The sequence below is a fragment of the Muntiacus reevesi genome, chromosome 8 (assembly GCF_963930625.1).
Source record: "Muntiacus reevesi chromosome 8, mMunRee1.1, whole genome shotgun sequence".
NCBI lineage: Eukaryota > Metazoa > Chordata > Mammalia > Artiodactyla > Cervidae > Muntiacus > Muntiacus reevesi.
In genome coordinates this window covers 70,128,292-70,150,136 of record NC_089256.1, presented here as the reverse complement: position 1 = coordinate 70,150,136, position 21,845 = coordinate 70,128,292, and the positions used below count along the sequence as shown (strand labels likewise).

The following is a 21,845-nucleotide window of genomic DNA, read 5'->3' as shown; positions in this document are numbered from 1 at the left end:
TATATCCTTGCCTCCTTTGTCAAAGATAAGGTGTCCATAGGTTCGTGGATTTATCTCTGGGCTTTCTATTCTGTTCCATTGATCTATATTTCTGTCTTTGTGCCAGTACCATACTGTCTTGATGACTGTGGCTTTGTAGTAGAGTCTGAAGTCAGGCAGGTTGATTCTAAAAGGCTTTTTTATCTCTCCTTCCCAGTCTCGGAAACTCATCATGACCTAACTGCCAATTTCTTCCCCTTCATACTATAAGCCTAAAGTAATTGATACAAATAAGCAAATGAATGTCAGGCTCTGACTCTGTTGAGATTTGTAGAGTCTTTGTCATCTCTTATTTTCATTCTCTTCTTTCCATGTAATAAAGCTTTAAGTGACCACATATTTGCCCAACTAAAGATTATAGTTTCCATGTATTTTGTATTTAAAAGTGACCATATGACAGAATCTTGACTAAAGAGATGTAAAAACAAAACAAGTATTGTGTATCACTCTGAGTCTTACACTAAACATAATTGGGGATTGTCTCCTCTTTCCATTGTTGGGAGATGGTAGGCACTGAAGCATCTTCCTTGAGTTGTATGTATGGGTGTAAACTCTGGTTTTAGTGGACCGAGATGCCTACAAGGCCAAGACTGTCTTCTTACCTTTAGACACATACATGAACAAGGAATGAATGTCTATCTTATTAGAGCTTTTGTTTCCTTTGTTATGATAGCCTAGTTTGCAATGCAAATAATATAGGGCCTAGAGAAGAATGAACTTCCCTGATGGCTCAGTTGCTAAAGAATGCATATGCAAAAAGAATGCAATGCATAAGACCCAGATTTGATCCCAAGGTCAGGAAGATCCTCCAGGTATTCTTGGGCTTCCTGGGTGGCATTAGTGGTAAAGAACCTGCCTGCGAATGCAGGGGACGTGAGAAGTGGGTTCAATCCCTGGGTCAGGAAGATCCCCTGGAGGAGGTCATGGCAACCCACTACAGTACTCTTGCCTGGAGAATCCCATGGACAAAGGAGCCTGGCAGGCTATAGTCCATAGAGTTGCAAAAAGTTGGACATGACTGAATCGACCTAGCACAGAGAAGACTGTGAGTGTAGCGTGTTTCCCCTTCCTGTATTCCTTCTCACTCTGTTGATAGGCATTTCTGAAACAGATCCTGGAGTGAGGACTAGAAATCTCTGAATCCTATCAGGAGATTGCCGTTCAGAAATGAGTGGACCCATGAGGGTAAGGTCATTGGCCACGCATGAGCATGTGAGGTCTCTAAATTAGTCAGGCTCCTACTTCTCCTTACTCTACCTTTATTTTTTATTAATCTTTTGCATGGATTTATAAAGTAAGGGACACTTGTATTAATCCAGGCATGGGTTTAATTTTTAAAAGGCTTTAGAAATGTTTAAAAATCAACAGACGTATAATTTGTAAGAAAAAGGCACCCGACTATAAATGAGACCCATTTAATCTTGGAAGAAAAATTGATGACATAGCTTTTCTTTTTAATTAGTTGTTTTAGAACTCAGAGCTTATATTATCAGGAAGCCCAGGCTCTCCTTCATAAGACTTTTTTCCCTCATGTATTGTACAAAATTTGAGGCAGAGTGAGAGAAATGGAAAATGTGACCAGCCCCCTGAGGGGACCTTGTTAGGTTTGCTAGTGTTCCCACGGCCACTTAAACTGGTTCTCTAAACCAGACAGAAGCATCCCTGGTCCCTGTTGCCACCCTCAGTGATCTAGTTTCCAGCTCAGGCTTCGGTAGAGCACTCATGAGCCTTGATCAGGCCTCCAAGGTGAGATTTCCAGGCTCAGCTACTGGGACCAATATGCATAAGCCAATGGGGACATTCAATGTTGAGGCAAGGGTCACAAACCTCTACTCTAAGGATATTTTCTTCATTTTCTCAGGCCAAGGGGAAATTGGAATTGTCTTCAGATTCTGAATAAATTAATTACTGTTTTAAAAAACTTAAAAAATCTCCTGTAAGGATAGATGTCAAAATATATCACTTGCAGTGTTTGTATGTTGAAATTGTGCTTGATTTTTTACTTTGTTTTTATATTTTCTAAATATCTTCAATGAAAAAATTACTTTTTAAATAAGGTTTTTAATGCCATGATTTTTTTTTTCATAGAATAATGAGAAATGACAACTTTAACAAATGACCCGGTGATTTAGACTCATGAGAGACTGAAGAACACAGGCAAGCACCCACTCTGTAAAGTCAGGTACGTCCAGAGGATAAAGCCACTAAGGTTTGTTTCCCTGGAGCAGAAGCCACTGGACTCCATAACGTGGTAAGAACATTTAAACAATACTTTTGACAAATTACTGCAGGCTTATTGTGCCCTAGCATGGGAGTACAAGGCTTTCACAGTTGTAGGAGGGCCCACACACACTTGTAAGCTTTTTCTCAGGAGCCCTGCCAGGCTCTCACAGGAGGAATCCAAGAAAGCTTCCACATGAAATAGCCAAGGAGTGAGAAAGGGTAGCGATTGTGCAAACCTCCCAAAGTTTTCTTCCTAACAAGGGACTATTCTGAAATTTTGTCCCATCTGGAGAAAGGAGACTCTGCCCTAATCCAGCTCTATCCAGCCTTCATGTCTCATCTAAACTGCGAGAGGAGAAGCCATAATCAAGATGAGAGAAAGCTCAGAGGAAACAGCCAGGGAGTGTTGCACCTAGGGCAGGCTGGAGTGTCATAGTGAAAGGAACAGAGAGGATAGCAGGAGAGCTAGAATGAGTCATGAGACAAATCCTACTGGATTAGAGTCAGAGCTCTCTATGCTGTAGGGCCGAGAGCTGATGATGCCCCAGTAGCAAGAAACACACCCAGTGTCAGTTTCTCATACTTGATGATGATTTGGCCCCACCCATCCTTATTCTGGGATTCATGAAAATACTCTGTATTCTAGGTCTTTTGAGAATGTCCATTTTCTATTGCTAATTGCTGCATTTATTTTTGTGTTACTTGCTTTGCACCTTTAAATATTCTAAAATATAAGTTATAAGGCATGATGAAATAAGCAGTAAAAAGGTGGTAAGTGAAAGCTTTGATTTTTGGACTCTTGGTTGCAAATGATAGAAATCCAACTGAAACTAGTTTAAGGAAAATACGGTGTACATGACTCATGTGTTTGGGAGGCTTAAGGGATTGGGCATAGGTTAGAATGAATATAGTGTCCTTAGACTTTCAGTCTTGATTCTGCTTTCCTCTAGAGCTCCTCCATGAGGTGAGAGAGCTGGCTCCCAGCTGCTCTATAGCTAGAGCCTGTATAACTTTACAGAGAATCACAACTCTCTGTCCCTTAAGAATTACAATTAGTATTTTGAATTAAGAATTGCCTCTGGAGTCAGGGCCCTTTTCTATTTAATAAATAGTTTTATCAAATTCATTGGAGGTAGAGAAAACCATTTTACAAAACACAAGGGGACATGGAAAGGGGAAAAATGTTAACAGATGTCCATTGCATAAACTGGAATGCTAGTATGGAAGATATAAAAGTTACATCTGGAGCTATATTGTATACTTAATGTAAAAATCATGAAAGTGAAGAAATCTCAAAATATACACTCTATTAAGAAAGTTGGAGAGAAAGTGTTATGTAATGTTTGAAATTTTGTCTTCACCTATGCAAGACTTATTAAGTTATTAAAATCATTCTGTATTCTAGTAGTCTTTTTTTCTGAATCATTAGATAATCATGTTATTTCTATTTCAAAGAAGATTCTAAATTATATTTAGGACTGTTTTGTATAGCTATTTAAGACATGCTCTAGTATGAAAAAGTCTCCCAGATATTCATGCTAAACCATTCATTCAATAAACATAGCCTGGGTTGCACATACCATTTAATATTTTTTGACCATTTGGTATATTGATAGAGAAGGAAAAGAGAAATAGTCAGGTTGCTTTCCCACCATACAATCTAGCCATTTATCAATATTTTGGTATAAAATGGATTTTCCAGATGTGAACATATTTTAAAGAGTTTATTACAATATGATAAAAAAGAAAACTGGCAATTATTCAGTTATTCTTTTAGTTAATATGAGACTCATGAATATGAAAAATATAATAAGGAACAAAACATAGTTTACTTTGTATTAGAGGAAAAGGTAGAAGAAAACTTGAGCTTATTTTTTGAGTAATTAAAATTTTGATTTCATGCAAAGTTTTTTGGATTCTTTAATGAAACATATCTTTTAGACTGATAGAAAGAAATCCTTTGAACTATTTGAAATATTGATATTTTGGAAAAAATCAATCAATATTATAGCAGTAATAAACAGTAGTAATAGTAATAAATAGTAATAAAATTTTTAAAAATATCCTCATTATTTCAGATATGGAAAATCATTACTGAATGAGGACAGAAAACTTAATTCATAGATTAAATATAGAAAAATGCTTCTTAATGTTGTATGTTAAAAGGAAAGAATAAAGCTTTGTATATAACTAAATCCTTAGTTCTTTCATGAATCTTTAGAATTCGTCTTTTTCTTATTTAAGGGAAATTTTGTTGCTAGAATTAGTCAAAATGGACTGAAAGTTATTATAAACAATACCAAAATGTCAGTTACTTAATGCTAAAATTTTATTTCTCACACACAAAGTCCAAAGCAGATTTTCTAGATTCAGAGTCTCTCTGAGAGCTCTACTCTAAGTAGAAAGTCAAGATCCCAGGCTCTTTTCATCTCACGACTCCTCCGCGAAAGAGGCAGAGACTGAACACCCACGGGAAGGCACATTTATTCTGGGTGTGGATTTGCTTTACCTGCCAGCAAGGCTTGGCCAGTGCACCACTCACAGACTGACAGAATACCTACATTCACCATCTTGAAATTCACACAACATTGTTTCCCAGCTAGATAAATGAGGAAGCATGATATTCACGGGTCTACCTACGTCACTGACTGGGATATAGCATACAGTATGGGGTTGTTTCTCCCAGAGTTGGAATATATTGCTCCAGGAATCTAGAGGGAGAAATATGAGTAGCTTGTCTCATGATTATGTCTACTTATCCACTTGCAAAAGTCTGCTTTTTATCCCTAAACCTTTGGATGCTTCTGATTTAGTGATCTCAGTTTCCAGGGAACTAAGGAATATTATCGCCAGGAGATAGGACCAATGTTTCACTGAACTGAAGACTGCCATTTGGCCATTTCAAGATTTTCATATCACTGAATTAACTGTCAAGGGGGGAGGACCTAATTGACTGAAGTGATTGATCCTGATTATCAAAGGGAAAATAGGCTGCTGCTATATAATGGCCAGAGAGGACTAGATCTGGAACCCAGCAGATTCTCTGGGTTACCACCTAACATATGCATATTTAATATTAAAATTAATGGAAAACTACAGAAACACAGAAAAGACATAATTACTGAGGCATTAAATTCTTTGGGAATAAAGATCTGAATCATTTTGTCAGCTTAATAACCATAAGCAGCAGAGATACCAGCTGAGGTGCAATGGATAATCAAAGTTATAATTATCAACTTTCTTCTGAGTGGTTCCAGAAACAAGGACTCCAGCATTTTGTATAGAATACTTTCCCCCTTATGTTCTTATTATTTTAAATAAAGTTTGGTGATGATAATGCTTTTTCATCCTCGGTTATAGAGTATCCAAGGCAGGCTTATGATTGAACCACCAGAGGAACTAACTTAACTAATAGATCAAAAAGGTGGTGTTGCTGCTCTTCTCTGGGTCTCCCCTTTTGGGGGAGAGCGTGAGAGTACTATTGTTTGAATAAATGCAGAAGCATGAAGTTGTTGCTATGGAAGTTAAAATATATGAGAGAATGCACACAGATGCTGAGATGACAAAGGTGAGGAGTGTGCTAGGTATTAGCCTGTGGGTTCTGCTCCAATCCACCCTTTGATTGTGTCTTCCATGAAGCTGGAGCTCGGATAGGTTACATTTCTGAGACACTGATGTGTTTCTGCTAACAGGCAGCACTGAAGAGATTCTGGAAAGTGAAAGAGGAGAGAAGGCACTTTCTTTTCCCCTGTCAACATGGTTGGAACAGCAGCAGTCAGATATGGCCTCAATTGTCTCCTGCTGCTCCCAGAACTGATCTTGTTCCCTTTCAGAGGTATCAACTGTAGCCAAAAGTGCCCCTTGTTAAGAGGTCAGAGTGCCATCTTCTGGAGACCCTTCTCTGAGCTCCTCAGGTACAAGTCATAGCTGAAAGACACCCTGTAACAAAGAGTCTGACTTCACTTTTTGACGTTTAGTTTCTGACTTTTGTTTAAGCCTCACCCTCCCTTTCTCAATTGGCCTTATCTTTGAATGGGCTGATAAGGAAGTGCAACTATGTCTCTTCCTTTGGCACCAGTGGGCAGTTTAAACCTTGACTTTCCAGCCCATGCATAGGAATTTTTTCCTTAGCCCCACACCCCTAGAGTGGATATCAACCATGAAAGAGACCCAACCACCCCCTCTGCCTCCCTCAAGTCAGTATGAATATACTTGTGCCTACTCTTTCCTCAGGAATCACTTCTATGTGTAATTTCAAATTCTTTTGGTGTGTGGAGTGCTATTAGCTTCTATACCCTACCCATAATTGGGAGGGAGTCTGTTCCACCTTTATGAGATAAGAGCTAACCATAAATATGGTTCCTCCTTAGAGGACTGAGACACCAGTCATACATGGTTACTCTCTGAGCTCTGAGGTTTTGGTAACCCATCTCTTTCCTTTTGTTTTCTTGGTATATTTGTTATTACCACTGCATAACAAATTACCAAAAACTAGTGTCTTACACAACCATTTATTATTTCCCAGCTTCTGCAGGTCAGGAATGGGGACACAGATTAACTTGGCACCTCCATAATCACAGTGTTTCATGAGGTTGTATTCAAACTGTTGGCAGGCACTGTGGTCTCATCTAAAGGCTTGATGAGTGGAAAAATCAACTTCCATGTTGTCTCCTACAGTTACTGGCAGGCTCACGACCTTGACAAAAGAGACTTTCTTCCCATAGGACTGTCTCATGACGTGCCACCTGGCTTTCACCAGTTGAGTAACTCAGGAGAGAGTGAAAGAAAGTATGCTTAGAGGGCAGCTATAGTCTTTTGTATCCTAATCTTGGAAGTGACATCTCTTTGGTGGTGATATTCTGGGCTTCCCTGGTGGCGCAGCAGTAAAGAATCTGCCTGCAATGCAGGAGATGCAGGTTTGACCCCTGGGTTGGGAAGATCTCCTAGAGAAGGAAATGGCAACCCACTCCAGTATTCTTGCCTGGGAAATTCCATGGATGAAGGAGCCTGGCAGGCTACAGTCCATGGGGACATCTCATTCTGCTTTACTCTATTCATTAGGAGTATCACTAGACCAGCCCATATTCAAAGGGAAGTTATTATACAGAGCACGAATCCCAGGAGGTAGAGGTTATGGAGACCATTTTATAAGTTCTCTATGACACCCAGTCCCAGGGGTGGTAGCTATTTCCGGCAATTGTCTCTGAGTTACTTTCTATTCCTTCAGCTACAGGTTACAACCTGTGTAATCATTGCCCTGATATTAAATCCCCTCTCTTTGAAAAGTGTGGTTTATTTTTCCTCACTTAGTATGGAGAGATAGAGTACTTAGAGAATTCTGCTAGAGTTTCTCCAACCATCCAGCTCACAAATAAAGACAGCTTAGCATACTGTCATCCATTTCCCATTGGTCAGAATCCAATTACATGACTAATACAACTGCATGGGAGGCTGAGAAATGTGTGAAGGAAAGCAACATTAGTGAAATTAACATCTTCTGCCACACTGTTTAATATTCAAGAAGTAATCCACACATTTTCAATACCTCCTGGATGCCACTTTCTCAGCTAAGTAACTTCCTTTACACAAATTTCTGCAAAATCTCAATATTCTCTATAAACAGTGTGATTTGAATTTATTTATTTTTCATTGACTTACTCATATCAAGGCCATTAATCTCTCAAAAAGCACTGGCAATAAATATCAGGGACTTTACATAGTTAACAATTACATAAAGTCTTCAGATCAAAGGACTTTAACATAAGAATTATTATCTTTTAGTCATTACAGAATTAAAATATTAGTACTTGATTGCAAACAGTATTTTCAGCAAAATAATAAGAAATTGGACAGTCTATTAGCATAAAATACACTGCACTTTATAAATTAACTTCTCTATTACTGGGAACTTTAAAATCCTTAGAGAAATAAATATGAATTTTATTTGTGTGTGAAGGTTTATCTGAACTTTTCAAGTGGTACAGATTTTTATAATCAAAATAGATGCAAGTAAAATTCATAGTTTAGTTAGCAGGAATGCTTAATAGTAAATTTCAGTACTTTGTAACTATGACAGGAGGATTATTCAATTTCAAAATAAATTTTCCAACTTCATCTTTTTATACATTATGGAATTATGGATACAATTTGGCATTTTTTTGTTTCTTTAAAATTTTGCTTATTATTTTTGGCTGCGCTGGGTCTTTGCTGCTGCAGCAGGCTTTCCGTAGTTGCAGTGAGTTGGGGCTTCTCTCTAGTTGTGTGTGGGCTTCTCATCGCAGTGGCTTTTCTTGTTGAGGAGCTTGGGTTCAGTAGTTGCTGCACATGGCCTTAGTTGCTCTGCGGCAAGTGGAATCTTCCCGGACCAGAGATCAAACCCTTGGTCCCTGCATTGGCAGACAGATTCTTTTATTTTATTTTTGTAAATTAATTTTGTATTAGAGCATAGCTGATTAACAAACAATGTAGTGATAGTTTCCGGTGAACAGTGAAGGGACTTAGCCATACATATAGATGTATCATTTCTACCCCAAGCTCCCCTCCCATGCAAGGTTGGCAGGCAGATTCTTAACCACTGGACCAACAGGGAAGTTTCTGTTTCTTTTTTTAATTTTTCAAGCAGGTAATATATTTACATATTCCCTCAAAAGAAAACAAAAATGTATGCAATGAAAAGGCTCTTTTCGCCCCTCCTCAGTCCAATCAGTATATTAAATTTCCCCTTTGTATGAGTAAATATTGCTGATCTCATACACTTCCTTTCAGAATTTTCTTCAGTTGAGTTCAGTAACTCAGTCAAGCCCAACTCTTTGTGACCCCATGGACTGCAGCACACCTGGCTTTCCTGTCCATCACCAACTCCTGGAGCTTGCTTAACTCATGTTCATTGAGTTGGTGATGCCAACCAACCATCTCATCCTCTGTCATCCCCTTCTCTTCCTGCCTTCAATCTTTCCCAGAATCAAGGTCTTTTCCAATGAGTCAGTTATTCGCATCAGGTGGCCAAAGTATTGGAGCTTCAGCTTCAGCATCAGTCCTTTCAATGAATATTCAGGGTTGATTTCATTTAGGATTGACTAGCTTGATTTTCTTGCAGTCCAAGGGACTCTCAAGAGTCTTCTCCAACACCACAGTTCAAAGCATCAATTCTTTGCTGCTCAGCTTTCTTTATGGTCCAACTCTCACATCCATACATGACTACTGGAAAAACCATGGCTTTGACTATAGTTCTTCTGTGTATTCTTGCTACATCTTCTTAATATCTTCTGCTTTTGTTAGGTCCATACTGTTTCTGTCCTTTATTGTGCCCATCTCTGCATGAAATATTCCCATGGTTTGTCTAATTTCCTTGAAGAGCTCTCTAGTCATTCCCATTCTATTGTTTTCCTCTATTTCTTTGCATTGATCACTGAAGAAGGCTTTCATATCTTTCCTTGCTATTGTTTGGAACTCTTCATTCAGATGGACATATCTTTCCTTTTTCCCTTGCCTTTTGCTTCTCTTCTTTTCTCAGCTATTTGTAAGGCCTTCTCAGACAACCATTTTGCCTTTTTGTATTTCTTTTTCTTGGGGATGGTTTTAATTACTGCCTCTTGTATACTGTTATGATCCGCCATGCATAGTTCTTCAGGTGCTCTATCTATCAGATCTAGTCCTTTAAATCTATTTCTCACTTCTACTGTATAATCATAAGGGATGTGATTTAGGTCATACCTGAATGGTCTAGTGGTTTTCCCCACTTTCTTCAATTTAAATCTGAATTTGGCAATAAGGAGTTCATGATCTAAGCCACAGTCAGCTCCCAGCCTTGTTTTTGCTGACTGTATAGAGCGTCACAATCTTCGGCTACAAAGAATGTAATTAATCTGCCTTTGGTATTGACCTTCTGGTGATGTCCATGTGTAGAGTCTTCTCTTGTGTTGTTGGAAGAGGGTGTTTTCTATGACCAGTGCGTTCTCTAAGCAAAACTCTGTTAGCCTTTGCCCTGCTTCATTCTGTACTCCAAGGCCAAACTTGACTGGTACTCCAGGTATCTCTTGGCTTCCTACTTTTGCATTCCAGTCCCCTATGATGAAAAGGACATCTTTTTAATTAGTTTAGAAGGTATTGTAAGTCTTCATAGAACTGCTCAATTTCAGCTTTCTGCATCAGTGGTTGGGGCATAGACTTGGATTACTGTGATATTGAATGGATTGCCTTGAAAATGAACAGAGATCATTCTGTTGTTTTTGAGATTGCACCCAAGTACTGCATTTCAGCCTCTTCTGTTGACTGTGAGGGCAACTCCTTTTCTTCTAAGAGATTCTTGCCCATAATAGTAGATGTAATGGTCATCTGAATTAAATTTGTCCATTCTGTTTCATTTTAATTCACTGATTCCTAAAATCTCAGTGTTCACTCTTCCCATCTTATGCATGTACAGGTATAACCATATCTCTTCTTTATAAAAAGTACTAATTTTAAGTACCGCTCTGTACTTTGTTTTTCTATATTGTTGTACTTTCCAAAACTGTTTGCAGAAAAGTTCTTGATTCTGTTTATTTTCCCTCCAACAACTGTATAAGTACATTCTATTATATAAATGTGCTAAAATTACTTTTACCACTGTCCTATAGATGGACTTTTAGGTTATTTTTAAACTTTTGTTATTATAATGAATAATGTACATGCATTATTTCTATAGAAGCAACTCTTAAAAGCAATTTGCTGGTTCTGGAATATAATTCTGGTATTTGTAATTTTTAGGATTACTAAACAGCTCTCTGTACTCTGCTAAGTTGCTTTAGTCCTGTCCGACTCTTTGCAATCCCATAGACTAGAGCCCACCAGGCTCCTCGGTCCATGGGATTCTCCAGGTAAGACTACTGGAGTGGGTTGCCGTTTCCTATTCCAGGGAATCTTCCTGACCCAGGGATCAAACCCATGTCTCTTACATCTCCATTGTCAGGTGGGTTCTTTATCACTAGGGCCACCTGGGAAAGAGCCAAATAGCTCTCTGTAGGGGGTGTGTAATAATTTTATACTCCATTCAGAGATGTATGAGAATGCCTATTTCTTACAGTTATTTTTCCAATGAAAATTTTAATTACTTGAGAATTCCTAGTTGTGACATTGTCCATAAACTAAACCCATAAAGTGATCACTCTTCAAGCTAACTAGATTGTCTAAAAAGAGCAGAGTGTTGATTTTCAGATTTGAATAGTTTCAAGTAGACCTCTGCTAAAGTATGTACAATATAGCGTTGTAAATAAGTATCTATATTGTTGACAGAGCAACACAAGGACACATATCTTTAAGACTGTCCTCCCCTACTGAACTGCATTAACTCTTAATCGGGAAACAGTGCTCTCGGCTAGAGTTCGAATTCCACTGGAGAATCTGACTTCAACTTTGATACAGTCTTTGGCATTCTTGAAATTAGTTTTGAAAACTCTGAACTTGTCAAGGCTTTTTAACCAGTGCTTCTGTTATGTGGTGAGTTAGCAACAGATAATGTTGTAACAGTGCTCGGAATGTGACATGAAAGCCTCCCTACCCTGAAGTTGTAAATTAGAACAATATGGTCTTTTGCAGTCAAAACAATCAATCCTTCCCAAAATAATTTCATATGAAATCTTGAAAAAAAAATCATATTAGCACTCTAAGGTTAAAGTCAGTTGTATAAAAGGGACTTGTTACCAAATTGATATAAAATAACTGCTATATATATAAAATGTCTTGAAAAGTGGATCGGTATACTTTACATCATTAATATCAATGAATGATGAGTTTAAAAGCTTTAAAAGCAAACACTTGTGCTTTAAATGCAAACACTTTTGAATAAATTCACAAAATGCTCACAAGCCCATGAGGTTTAGTTTACAATGCCGTAAGTCCAACTGAAAAAACACATTCATGTCATTCTGGTGACTGAGGTGTTAATGGGCACACAGTCAGGTGGTAGATTTTTGTCTTTCCCTAAAATGAATGGATCTACCTTAGACCAAAACATTTCAGGCAAGGCAGGCTTTTTTTAATTTGAATTGACCAGATATTCTAAGTCCTCAGTTTTAGTTTGTATTGCCTCTTTGTCTAAAGCAAGTCACAGGCCTTTATATTACAGCCAAAAGTTCAAAGGTTCCCTTTGAAAAGCTTCCTAATCTCTATTTTCTGGGCTTTGGTTTTGTTTTCTTGCTTATTCTAGTTCAAGGGCTTCCCAACATTTAAGATTTTATCTCTTTGCTTCACTTTAATAAAGGTTTAATGATAATGTTTGCTTCAGCCTGAAGGCTTAGCAAAACTGAAACAAAGAGAGTGGGATTCTTATCTTACTTGGGTTTTTCCCAATTGTGCAAAAATTAATCCCCTCAAATATTTTGTTTGTTGTTTCTACAGTGACAAAGGCACCTACAAGCCTTTTACCCTGCAGGAGATCCCCTAGAAATATACAAATCTGTAGATATTCTTCTATGAGAAGCTGATAGAGGGTTTTGTTGTTGTTGTCGTCTTGTTTTTCTTTGTTGTTTTCTTTTTTCTCCTCTTTTTTCTTTTATTTCTATTTGAAAGCCTGGGTGATAGAGCAAGGTACCCATTTTCTTTTATCTGATAGAGAAAACTCTCCTCTAGCCTTTGGTGCCTACAGTAATTAGGGAGTAGAACTGCTTCTATTTGATCCTTTCACAACAGTTCTACTACAGTTTTCTTGTTTGTGTAAAACAACTTCTGATATCACATCTGTTAATTTACCCTTGCTCTCATAAAAACTTCAACCCCAAAATCTTCTTCAAAATTTTGATCCTACTTACAGAGGCCTAGCTAAAATTCCTTCCATTCCCTAGTGTTAATTAAAACCACTTTTCCTCTAGGCAGTTCCACTGCACAAAAATAATGTAACAAAAGTCGATAGAAACACAGTGAAAGCAGAAACAAAGAGGAGGGAGAATGAAAGTGTGAGAAATGGTTACTTGTTTCGGAATCTTTAACTGTATGCTCATCGTGGGTGGATACTCATACATTAAGTTACTAGTTTGGCTCTTATTTTCAAGTTCCCTCCTCAAATTTTTATCCACATTCCTTTCTTCCAAAACTGACAGTACAGAGGGAACATCATAGAGTTATTAAAACTAAGCAGAATGCATCCATCTGGCATGCCTTTCAGGAATCCAGCCCACTATTTTTTGCTATGGTTTGATGACTCAACCCCCCTAAGATGCAGCACGGGAAGAATTTCCTCATTTTGCAGAGCTGCCAAATCTCATTCATTGGAGCAAAGCCTCCCCACTTGGGGCTCATTTTAAAGAGTTGTTTATCTTTTTAAATATTTTTTTCAAATCTCCCTCAGTAGAGAGGGAGTGTATCATGATTTCCTAAATAGCGATAAACATGCTCCTCCTCCTATGAAGCGTCAGCTTTCTGGTTACCAAGCCTAGTTTCTTTTTTCTTCCCTCTTTCCCCTTTTCCTTCTCCCATCTCAGCTACCTCTGTTGGTCTCAAATTTTTTTCTGTCTTCCTTTCAAAGCTGTTCATCTAAGATCTCTTTTCACTTATCCCCCCTTTTATTTTTAAAGCATAATGATTAAGCTTTAGTAAGTGCAAACTGCAAGCTCAACGTCAAGTACCCTCCCAGTATTCTCTCTTGAGGGAGGTGCCCTCATTATCCTGCTCAACAGATGAAAGAAACAAAGGCGCGGACTGGAGGAATTTGCAGGATAAAGCCCTAAAGCTGGAAGGGACGAGGCTCAGCGCTCAACCCAGCTAGCCACTTGGCTCCGGAGGCAATGCACTTAAAAAAAAGATCTTTAAAAAGCCTTATTAGAAACATATTTGTAAAGGATGTGCAACTTATAACGGAATCTCATCTCTTTCCCACCATGGGACAAGTTTTCCAGTTCTGCCCATTAAAAAGTAACAAACAAAAAAAGCTTTCTCTTCTTGAGCCTGTCGCCATTTAACACCGCTACTCGAGGCCCCCTTCCCACTTCGCTCGGCAAACGTGTCTTTTATTATGACTCAGCCCAGCTCGCTGCTTGCCAAGCGGCTGACGCTCGCGGCGGAGGCGCCGGGGCCACCGCTCGGGGGCGAGGGCTCGCGCGCTCCTCCCGCTTTACGGCTGCTGAAAACCCGGCCCGCGCCCGGCAGCCGTACCGCAGACGAGTCCGCGCCCGCGCCGCTCAGGTAATCCGAGTCCTTCTGCTTCCAAAGTTTTGCCCCAAGCAGCTCGGCGCTCTGAGGCGGCGCGGCCTCGGCCCAGCCGTCCGGACCGTTCCCCCGCTCCCCTCCCGCCGGGACCGGCGCCGCTGAGGCGCGGGCCGCACTCCTGCGCGGTCCCGGCGCGCCGATCGGGCTCCAGTCCCGGGCCAGAGGGGCGCTCGGGCGGCGGCTGGGTGAGAGCGACTTGGAGGGGCGCCCGGCGGGGCACCTGGCTTTGGCCGGCCTCGGGCACACGCCTCGGAGCAGCCCCGGGCCCGCCTCGAGGCCCCCGCCCACCTCCCGGAGCCCCGCAGCGCGGAGCACCCGCTTCTGACACGTTCACACTCGCACGCACGCCCGGCCCCCGGGGCATCCTAGCGGGACGCAGGTAGAGACGGCGGCGCTGCGCAGCCTGCCTGAGGCAGGGCTCGCCGGAGGGGTGCCGTTGAGTGCCGCCCCGGAGGACGCGCACCAGGGCTTGCTGGAGAAGTTGAGAGAATGTTGATGCTTGAGCAGGTTTCTACCCTAGTGTCTGGTTCTTACACCACAGTACCCCCACGGGCTCATTCTTCTCTCCTCTTCATCCTGTAATCCTCCTGTCTCTTCTTTTTTTGCATACTTACTACTACTAGTATTATTTTCTTCTTTACTGGGTAGCTCATCCTGTGGTGTCTTCTTTTGCCCCGCACTGTTAGAATAACAAGTACACATGCAGTATCCTTTTCTTTTCCATTGTTAGCAAGGCTTTGCTTACCGTGGCTTGTGCGTTTGAGGAGCAGAGTATTGGATCCTGGCTGGACTTGGACGTGTGATTTAAGTTATTGGGCTGTGTCCTATAGCCTCAGTTGGCCATGCAGAACAGAGGAGATGAGTTTGTTTGAAACGGACCCTCAGTCATCTAGATGATGGTGTTGCCTCTTTTGGTGGGCTGCACCTTGACAAATAAGCAGTTACGTCGGGAGTTCTTGTAGTATTCACTCCAGTCAGCTCAACCCAGTAACAGTTCTTTGACTGTCAATCATGGATAGCTGGTGACAGGTTAGAGAGAAAGATCCAGTTCCTGTCCCCCAGAGATTACATATCCAGGAGAAGGGACCATGGTGAGCACTACTATAGGTTAGTGACAAAGTGAATGGGCAAGGAAGGGATTAATGAAAGGGTTGGGTGTTAAACTAGGCTTTTGAGTTGGCTTTCCCCCATTTTATTTTTCCCTCTAAGAATTTTAAAGATGGGGTCTTTCAACAATATTTTCACCTCAAACTACTCAGATTTTTCTTCTTTGCAATTGGCAGTAACTTCTGATCTCAGGCCTTCTGGGGAATGGAGAAGTAATTCCTCTTCACAAGGGTGATCTAAAGAACTCCTGGTACCATACAAAGAGTTTTATAGACTACTATAGGACCAACAAGAGTGAAATGATAAAATTATAGCTTACAAAAAGCAGCATCAGATTCACATAGAGAGCACAATATTTGTTTATTCATTTAACCAACAAATGTTTATTATATGCCCAGCATTGTTTTTGGCACTGGAATAAAGTACAGTTTTCTTGGAATCTATATTCTTGTGGAGGGACACATTATGTATAATACATAGAAAAATACGATAATGTATAGGAGTTCACTGGAGATACTGCAGGTTTAATTCCAGACCATCACAATGAAGAGAATATTACAGTGAAGGAAATCACAGAATTTTTTTTTCCAGTGCATATAAAAGTTATGTAATGCTATACAGTAGTCTAGTAAGTGTGGTAGTAGCATTATATCTTTAAAAAAGTATGTACTTTAATTAAAAAATGCCCTATGCTAAAAAAATGCTAGACATCACCTGATAATTCAGGGTGCTTCAAACCTTCAATTTTTAAAAAATGCACTCCCTGAGAAGTGCAATAAGGGAAGGACAGTAAAATGAGGTATACCTGTAGGCAAGGGAAGGTGTGTGCCCGTGTGTTTAGCAGTTTAAAATAGCATTAAAAATAGCCTAAGGGAAAGCCCCTGGAGTAAGTGACATTTCAGTAGAACTTGAAGCAGATGAGGGAGTGAGCCATGTGATATTTGGGGCACGAATTTTTCAGGCATAGAGAGTAAAAAATGCAGAGGTCCAGCATTTTGGTGTGTTCAGGTCTCAGCAAAGAAGCCAGCAAGGTGGAGTGGCATAGAGAAAGGAGGCCAGTAGGATATGTGGTCTTAAAGGAGTTTGAGGTTAGGTAGTACTAATTAGCTATTGTAATGACTTTGTCTTTTCCTTGAAGTGATATGGGAAGCCTTTGGAGTGTTCTGATCACTACTAAGAGAACTGTTTAATTCCATTACTCTTGCTATTGTGTTGAGAACAGATTAAAGGAAAGCAGGGCAGAAGTCAGGATACCAGTTGGGCGATTATGATAATCCGTGTGATGGAGATGGTGGCTTAGACTAGGGTGGTATGAAAAGTGATGGTGAAAAGTTCATATTCTAGATGTACTTTGATAGTATATTACACAGGATTTGCTGACAGGTTAGATATGAAGTGTGCCAGCAAAAGAAATTAGGGAGAACTTAATCACCCAAGTAGCCAAAAATGTAGAACTTCCATTTACTGAGATGGGGAAGATAGCAGGAAAAAGACATGATGGTGAAGATGAATCATTTGGAATTGGACTTGTTAAAGGTTAGATGCATTTTAAATATCCAAGTGGGGATGTCAAGCATGCAGTCTGAAGAATACTGGAGTGGGTAGCCATTCCCTTCTCCAGGATGTCTTCCCAACCCAGGGATTGAACTTGGGTTTCCCACCTTGTGGGCAGATTCCTTACTGTCTGAAGCACCAGGGAAGCCCTAAGAACAGGCTAACAATATGCATTTAGGATTCTTCAGCATCCTACATCCAATCCTAAATCCTAAACCCAACAATTTAGGATTGTTCATTATACAACTGATTTTAAAAGCAAAGAGATAGAGTAAATTCATCAAAAATATATGAGATTAGAAAACTGGAAAGGACCAGGGACTGAGTCTTGGGGGCCTCCAACATTGGGAGATGAGGAGCTACCAGCAGAAGAGTCTGAAAAAGAGCTCCATGCTAGGTAAGAGGAAGAGCTGGAGAGTATCGGATCATGGAGAGTCTTTGGAAGACAAATCAAGGAAGTGTTTGAAGAAGTAGGGGGATTGTCAAAGATGAGGATTGAGAATTGATTCAGCAAAGGAAATCATTGATGACCTTGATGATACCAGTTTCCATGGAGTGATAGGTGGGTGAGGCTTGTTTAGAATGTTTGACAAAGGAGTAGAAGAGAAGTTAAAGAGAGTGATGGTATATATCCCTTGAAGATTTTTATTGAAAAGGAAGAGAGAGAAATGGATCATTAGTTGGAGGGTTATGTGATATAAAGAGTTTTAAAGATGTACAGAACAATACTATTAATATATTGTTATGCTTAGGAGAAGTAGCCAGTAAAGATGGAAAGTTGTTGATGCAGGAGAGAGAGAGGGGAGCAGTATTCTTGAGTATGTTTGAGAGGCTGGAACAGGAGAGGTTATCTGTTTCTAGGATTATGAGCTATTTACCTATAGTGATAAGAGAGAAGGAAGGGACTTCCAGGTGGCACAGTAGTAAAGAATCGGCCTGCTAGTGCAGGAGGCGCAAGAGACATGAGTTTGATTTCTGGGTCAGGAAGATCCCCTGGAGTAGGAAATGGCATCCTGCTCCAGTATTCTTGCCTGGAAAGTTCCATGGACAGAAGAACCTGGTGGGGTTCAGTCCATGGGGTTGCAGAGAATTGGACACCGCTGAGCACACACACAAAGAGGGAAGGAAAACTGTGTGGACACATGCAGAGAGTGTGTGTGTGTGTGTGTGTGTGTGTGTGTGTGTGTGTGTGTGTGTGTGTGTGTGTGTGTGTGTGTGTGGTGGGGGGTAGATTTTCTTGTTGGATTCCTTTTCTTCTCATTGTGACGAGTGGCAGACAGTGCATAAGAAATTTGTAGGAAACATTATCTGTTTTTCTGCATTTGGTCAGGGAAATGACCAAATTTTTGGTGAGAAAATACTTTGAGAGTCTAAGAATTTCTCAAAGCAAAGAACTTTGTTGTGTTTTGTTGAAGAAAGAAAAGGGAGAATTTCTACCTTGAGTTCTGCTTGGGAGAAGCCTTGGAAAGGAAGTTGAGGTTATAAAATAGTAGAGGTGAAGGAGGAAATAAGCAAGATTATATCATGAGATCTGAGGAAGACTGATGAGAGTAAAAATACTGAATCTTAACCTCCAGTGCTGCTGGCTAGCTGCAGTAATGTTCTAAGAATGTTACTATCATGTTAAACAGATAGTTTACTTTTTAAGTACAGAGTGTGATCTAATAGAGAACAGTGTTGTTGCTGGGGATTAATCACCTTATGGAGAGGTGGTATTAGACCTACAAAGAGATGTTTGCTAGGAATAGATTTCAGCTGAGTTTTGAAAATGACTGGATTGGCAACATATTGAATGTAAGGAAAGAGCATTTTGATAGCATTGCTCATGGATGAGTGATTGGACAAGATGGAGAGAATTTTGCAGTTAGAACCTTGTTTGAGATGGCTTTCCTTCAGTTATTTAGGGATTATTTATTTATTAAAGCATAATTATAAAATAGGGTATTGTGTGAGGTCTGGGCAAAAGATAGTGATACCAAGATGCAAATGACATGATCTCTGCCTTCAAATTAAAATTTCTAGTGAGGAAGAAAAGAATGTATACAAATATTTGGAGAGAAGTGATAAATGCCATATGAAGAGGACTGCATTGAGTTTTTAAAAAATTCACTGTGGAAATTATTGGACACTCAAAATTAGAATAGAATAATGAACTCCGGTGTACTCATCAGTTTTCAAAATCTGTCCATTTTCTGCCAATCTTGTATGTTGTGTGAGAGTAAGCTTCTGTTTGTAGATTGGGATAGAGCGATTTCCTGGAGGTTCTCTTATGTGGATAGGTAGAAAAAACACTGAACTGAGTAAACTGTAGAGTTCTTGCTTCTAGTTCTATACCTACCAGTGGCTTGCTAAACTGATTTTCTGTTGCTTAGTTAACCTGTCTGCTTTTCACTTTCTCAGTAGAGTGTGGCTGTTATTCTGCATCAGGAGGCTGCAAACACTAGCCCTTGAATCAAATCCAGCCTTCTCCCTGTTTTCGTGAATAGTAAAGTCTTATTGGAACACAACTATATCCATCCGTTTTTTTGTCTGTGCCTGCATTTGTCATAGGTTATAGAGTTTTGTGGTTGAGACAGAGATGATATGACTAAAGAAGCCTAAAATATTTACTTTGTGGGCCTTTAGAAAATGCTTGCTGATTCCTGTTCTACATGATCTCTGATACTACTTTAGCTCCAGTATGTTACTCTACTAGCTGAGTAAAAATTAGCAATAATAGCTATTACTTTTTTTTTTTTTTTTTAGCATTTACTAAGAGCCAGCACTGTTGTTTGGTTTGTATTTACTCATCTAATCATCACCAAAACCCTATGAGGGGGGTTGTGTCATTTCTACAAATGAAACTAAAGCCTCAGGTGGATAGGTTCACTTGCCTAAGGTTACATAGTGGTTTATAGTGGAGCCAGGCAGTCCTGTTACAGCATCCATATCCTTAATTATAATGCTGCATTTCTTTTAGACACATAGAAAAATATATGTGAAAAATTTTAGCCCATTAGAGAATGAAAATAAATCAGTGGTTTGCACTTATGTAAAATTCTGTATTACGATTATAGATGTAAAGGCTTTAAGACACTGACTAATCCTGAATGGACGTTAGGGATGAATGGTGTGTGAAATTCAAATATGCCTGGTTAGAAAATTCTAGTACATCATCATTTTCTCATGAAGTCTTAGTAGATTTCAAAGCAGAACACCTTGCTTAAAAAGCAAGTAAATATCAAATGATATACCAATAGGAGCCTATAATTGTTTCTTCTGACAATATTTACCAGTTTTCAGGAGTCCATGCTTTTAGTATGTGACTTGATTGGTACAAAAGAATAGGAGTCAGGGGCCCAGAGTTCTAGACCCAGTTCTGTTCCCAGCTTGATTTTATGTCCTTGTCTTCTCTGGCCTTTGATTTGTTTTAACTGAAAAATGAGCAGGTAGTCTAAGATCATTTGAGGGCTTCCTACAGCACAAAAATATAATGGTGTAACATTTTACATTGCATATTCAAAGAAATAGATATGATAGCAACGTGGAAGAACTAGGCTCTATAAAGATAAAAATTTAAGCTCTCCTTTTTTTTCTCTCCACCTGTGCAAACACATACATAGATATGTATACAGAAAAATAGAAGCAGCCACATAAAACTGTAAAATCAATGTGATTCATTTTCTGTGTGATTTCTAGTCACATTTGATGTGCATGCAGCTATGCTCCGGTGTTCAGTCATGTTCAACTCTGTGACCCCATGAACTATATAGCCCACCAGGCTCTGCTGTTCATGGAATTTTCCAGACAAGAATACTCGAGTGGGTTGCCATTTCCTACTCCAGGACATCTTCACTACCCAGGGATCAAATCCAAATCTGTGTCTCCTGCATTGGCAGGTAGATTCTTTACTGCTGCACCATTCTTCACCACTGTGAAGCCCCACATTTGACGTGGAACCAGTTAAATTATCTGCCCTATGTTAGTATATTTTCATATTTGTATAAGAGACTGGATGACTTTTTTCTCGCTTAGCCAAAAACATACAGTTGTATAGAAAGTGAATCTTGATGAATTCCTTGACCTCTCTGATCTGGCAGTGTGCCACATGTTTTCATTAGCAACATTTGATTCATTGCTCAATTTGTATGCCAGTTAAAAGTAAATAGTATGCTTGATATCAGGGTTGTCTGTGTTTCATTGTTGCATGGGATATTGATATTAGACAAAATTGTAATTTAATTGTTTTGACATTTTGATCTGAGTAGTTCAGATAAGAAAGGTGATTTATCTTTCACAGAAACCTTGTATTTTCAGCTCAGCATAATTTTCCCCAACTACTTGCTTATAAATGTGGTTTCAATTTTTTGAATGTTGGGTTTTACTCATAATGGGAATTTGCTCTCAGTATTAATTACCAAAGTTTGGCTAGGAGTTTATTATAGATATTTTATGTTTTATATGTTCAGTCATGAAAAACTTTAGAAAAAGTTATGAATCCTTTAAAAAACAGATAATGAAAATTCTATACTCTTTAACTTTTCCATTTTAAACATCATATATGAATGCTTTCTATATTACAAATGGGTTTTTGCTTATTTATAGCCTTCACATAGAAAATTATTCATGAACTTCTTCAGTTTTAGGGCTTTATTATATTGGTCTAGCCTTATCTGTTGGTAAATTTATAACTTTCCATAGTCTGTGCCCTCTTACTTCTGTGTATTGAGTCCAGTTATCATTGGTGATAAAATGATCTCAATATA

General features: G+C 39.3%; 1 protein-coding gene across 4 annotated transcripts in view; it reads left to right on the top strand.

Moving 5' to 3' along the window:
• The first annotated feature begins 14,302 nt into the window (after positions 1 to 14,302).
• Positions 14,303 to 21,845, top strand: part of NAALADL2 (N-acetylated alpha-linked acidic dipeptidase like 2) — a 1,500,734-nt gene continuing 1,493,191 nt past the window's right edge. For 3 of the 4 annotated variants that reach the window (XM_065942422.1, XM_065942425.1, XM_065942424.1), the window contains exon 1: positions 14,303 to 14,415. The gene's annotated coding sequence lies outside the window, so the exon portion shown is untranslated. The remainder of the gene's footprint in view (positions 14,416 to 21,845) is intronic. The other variant, XM_065942423.1, reaches the window with a different exon arrangement.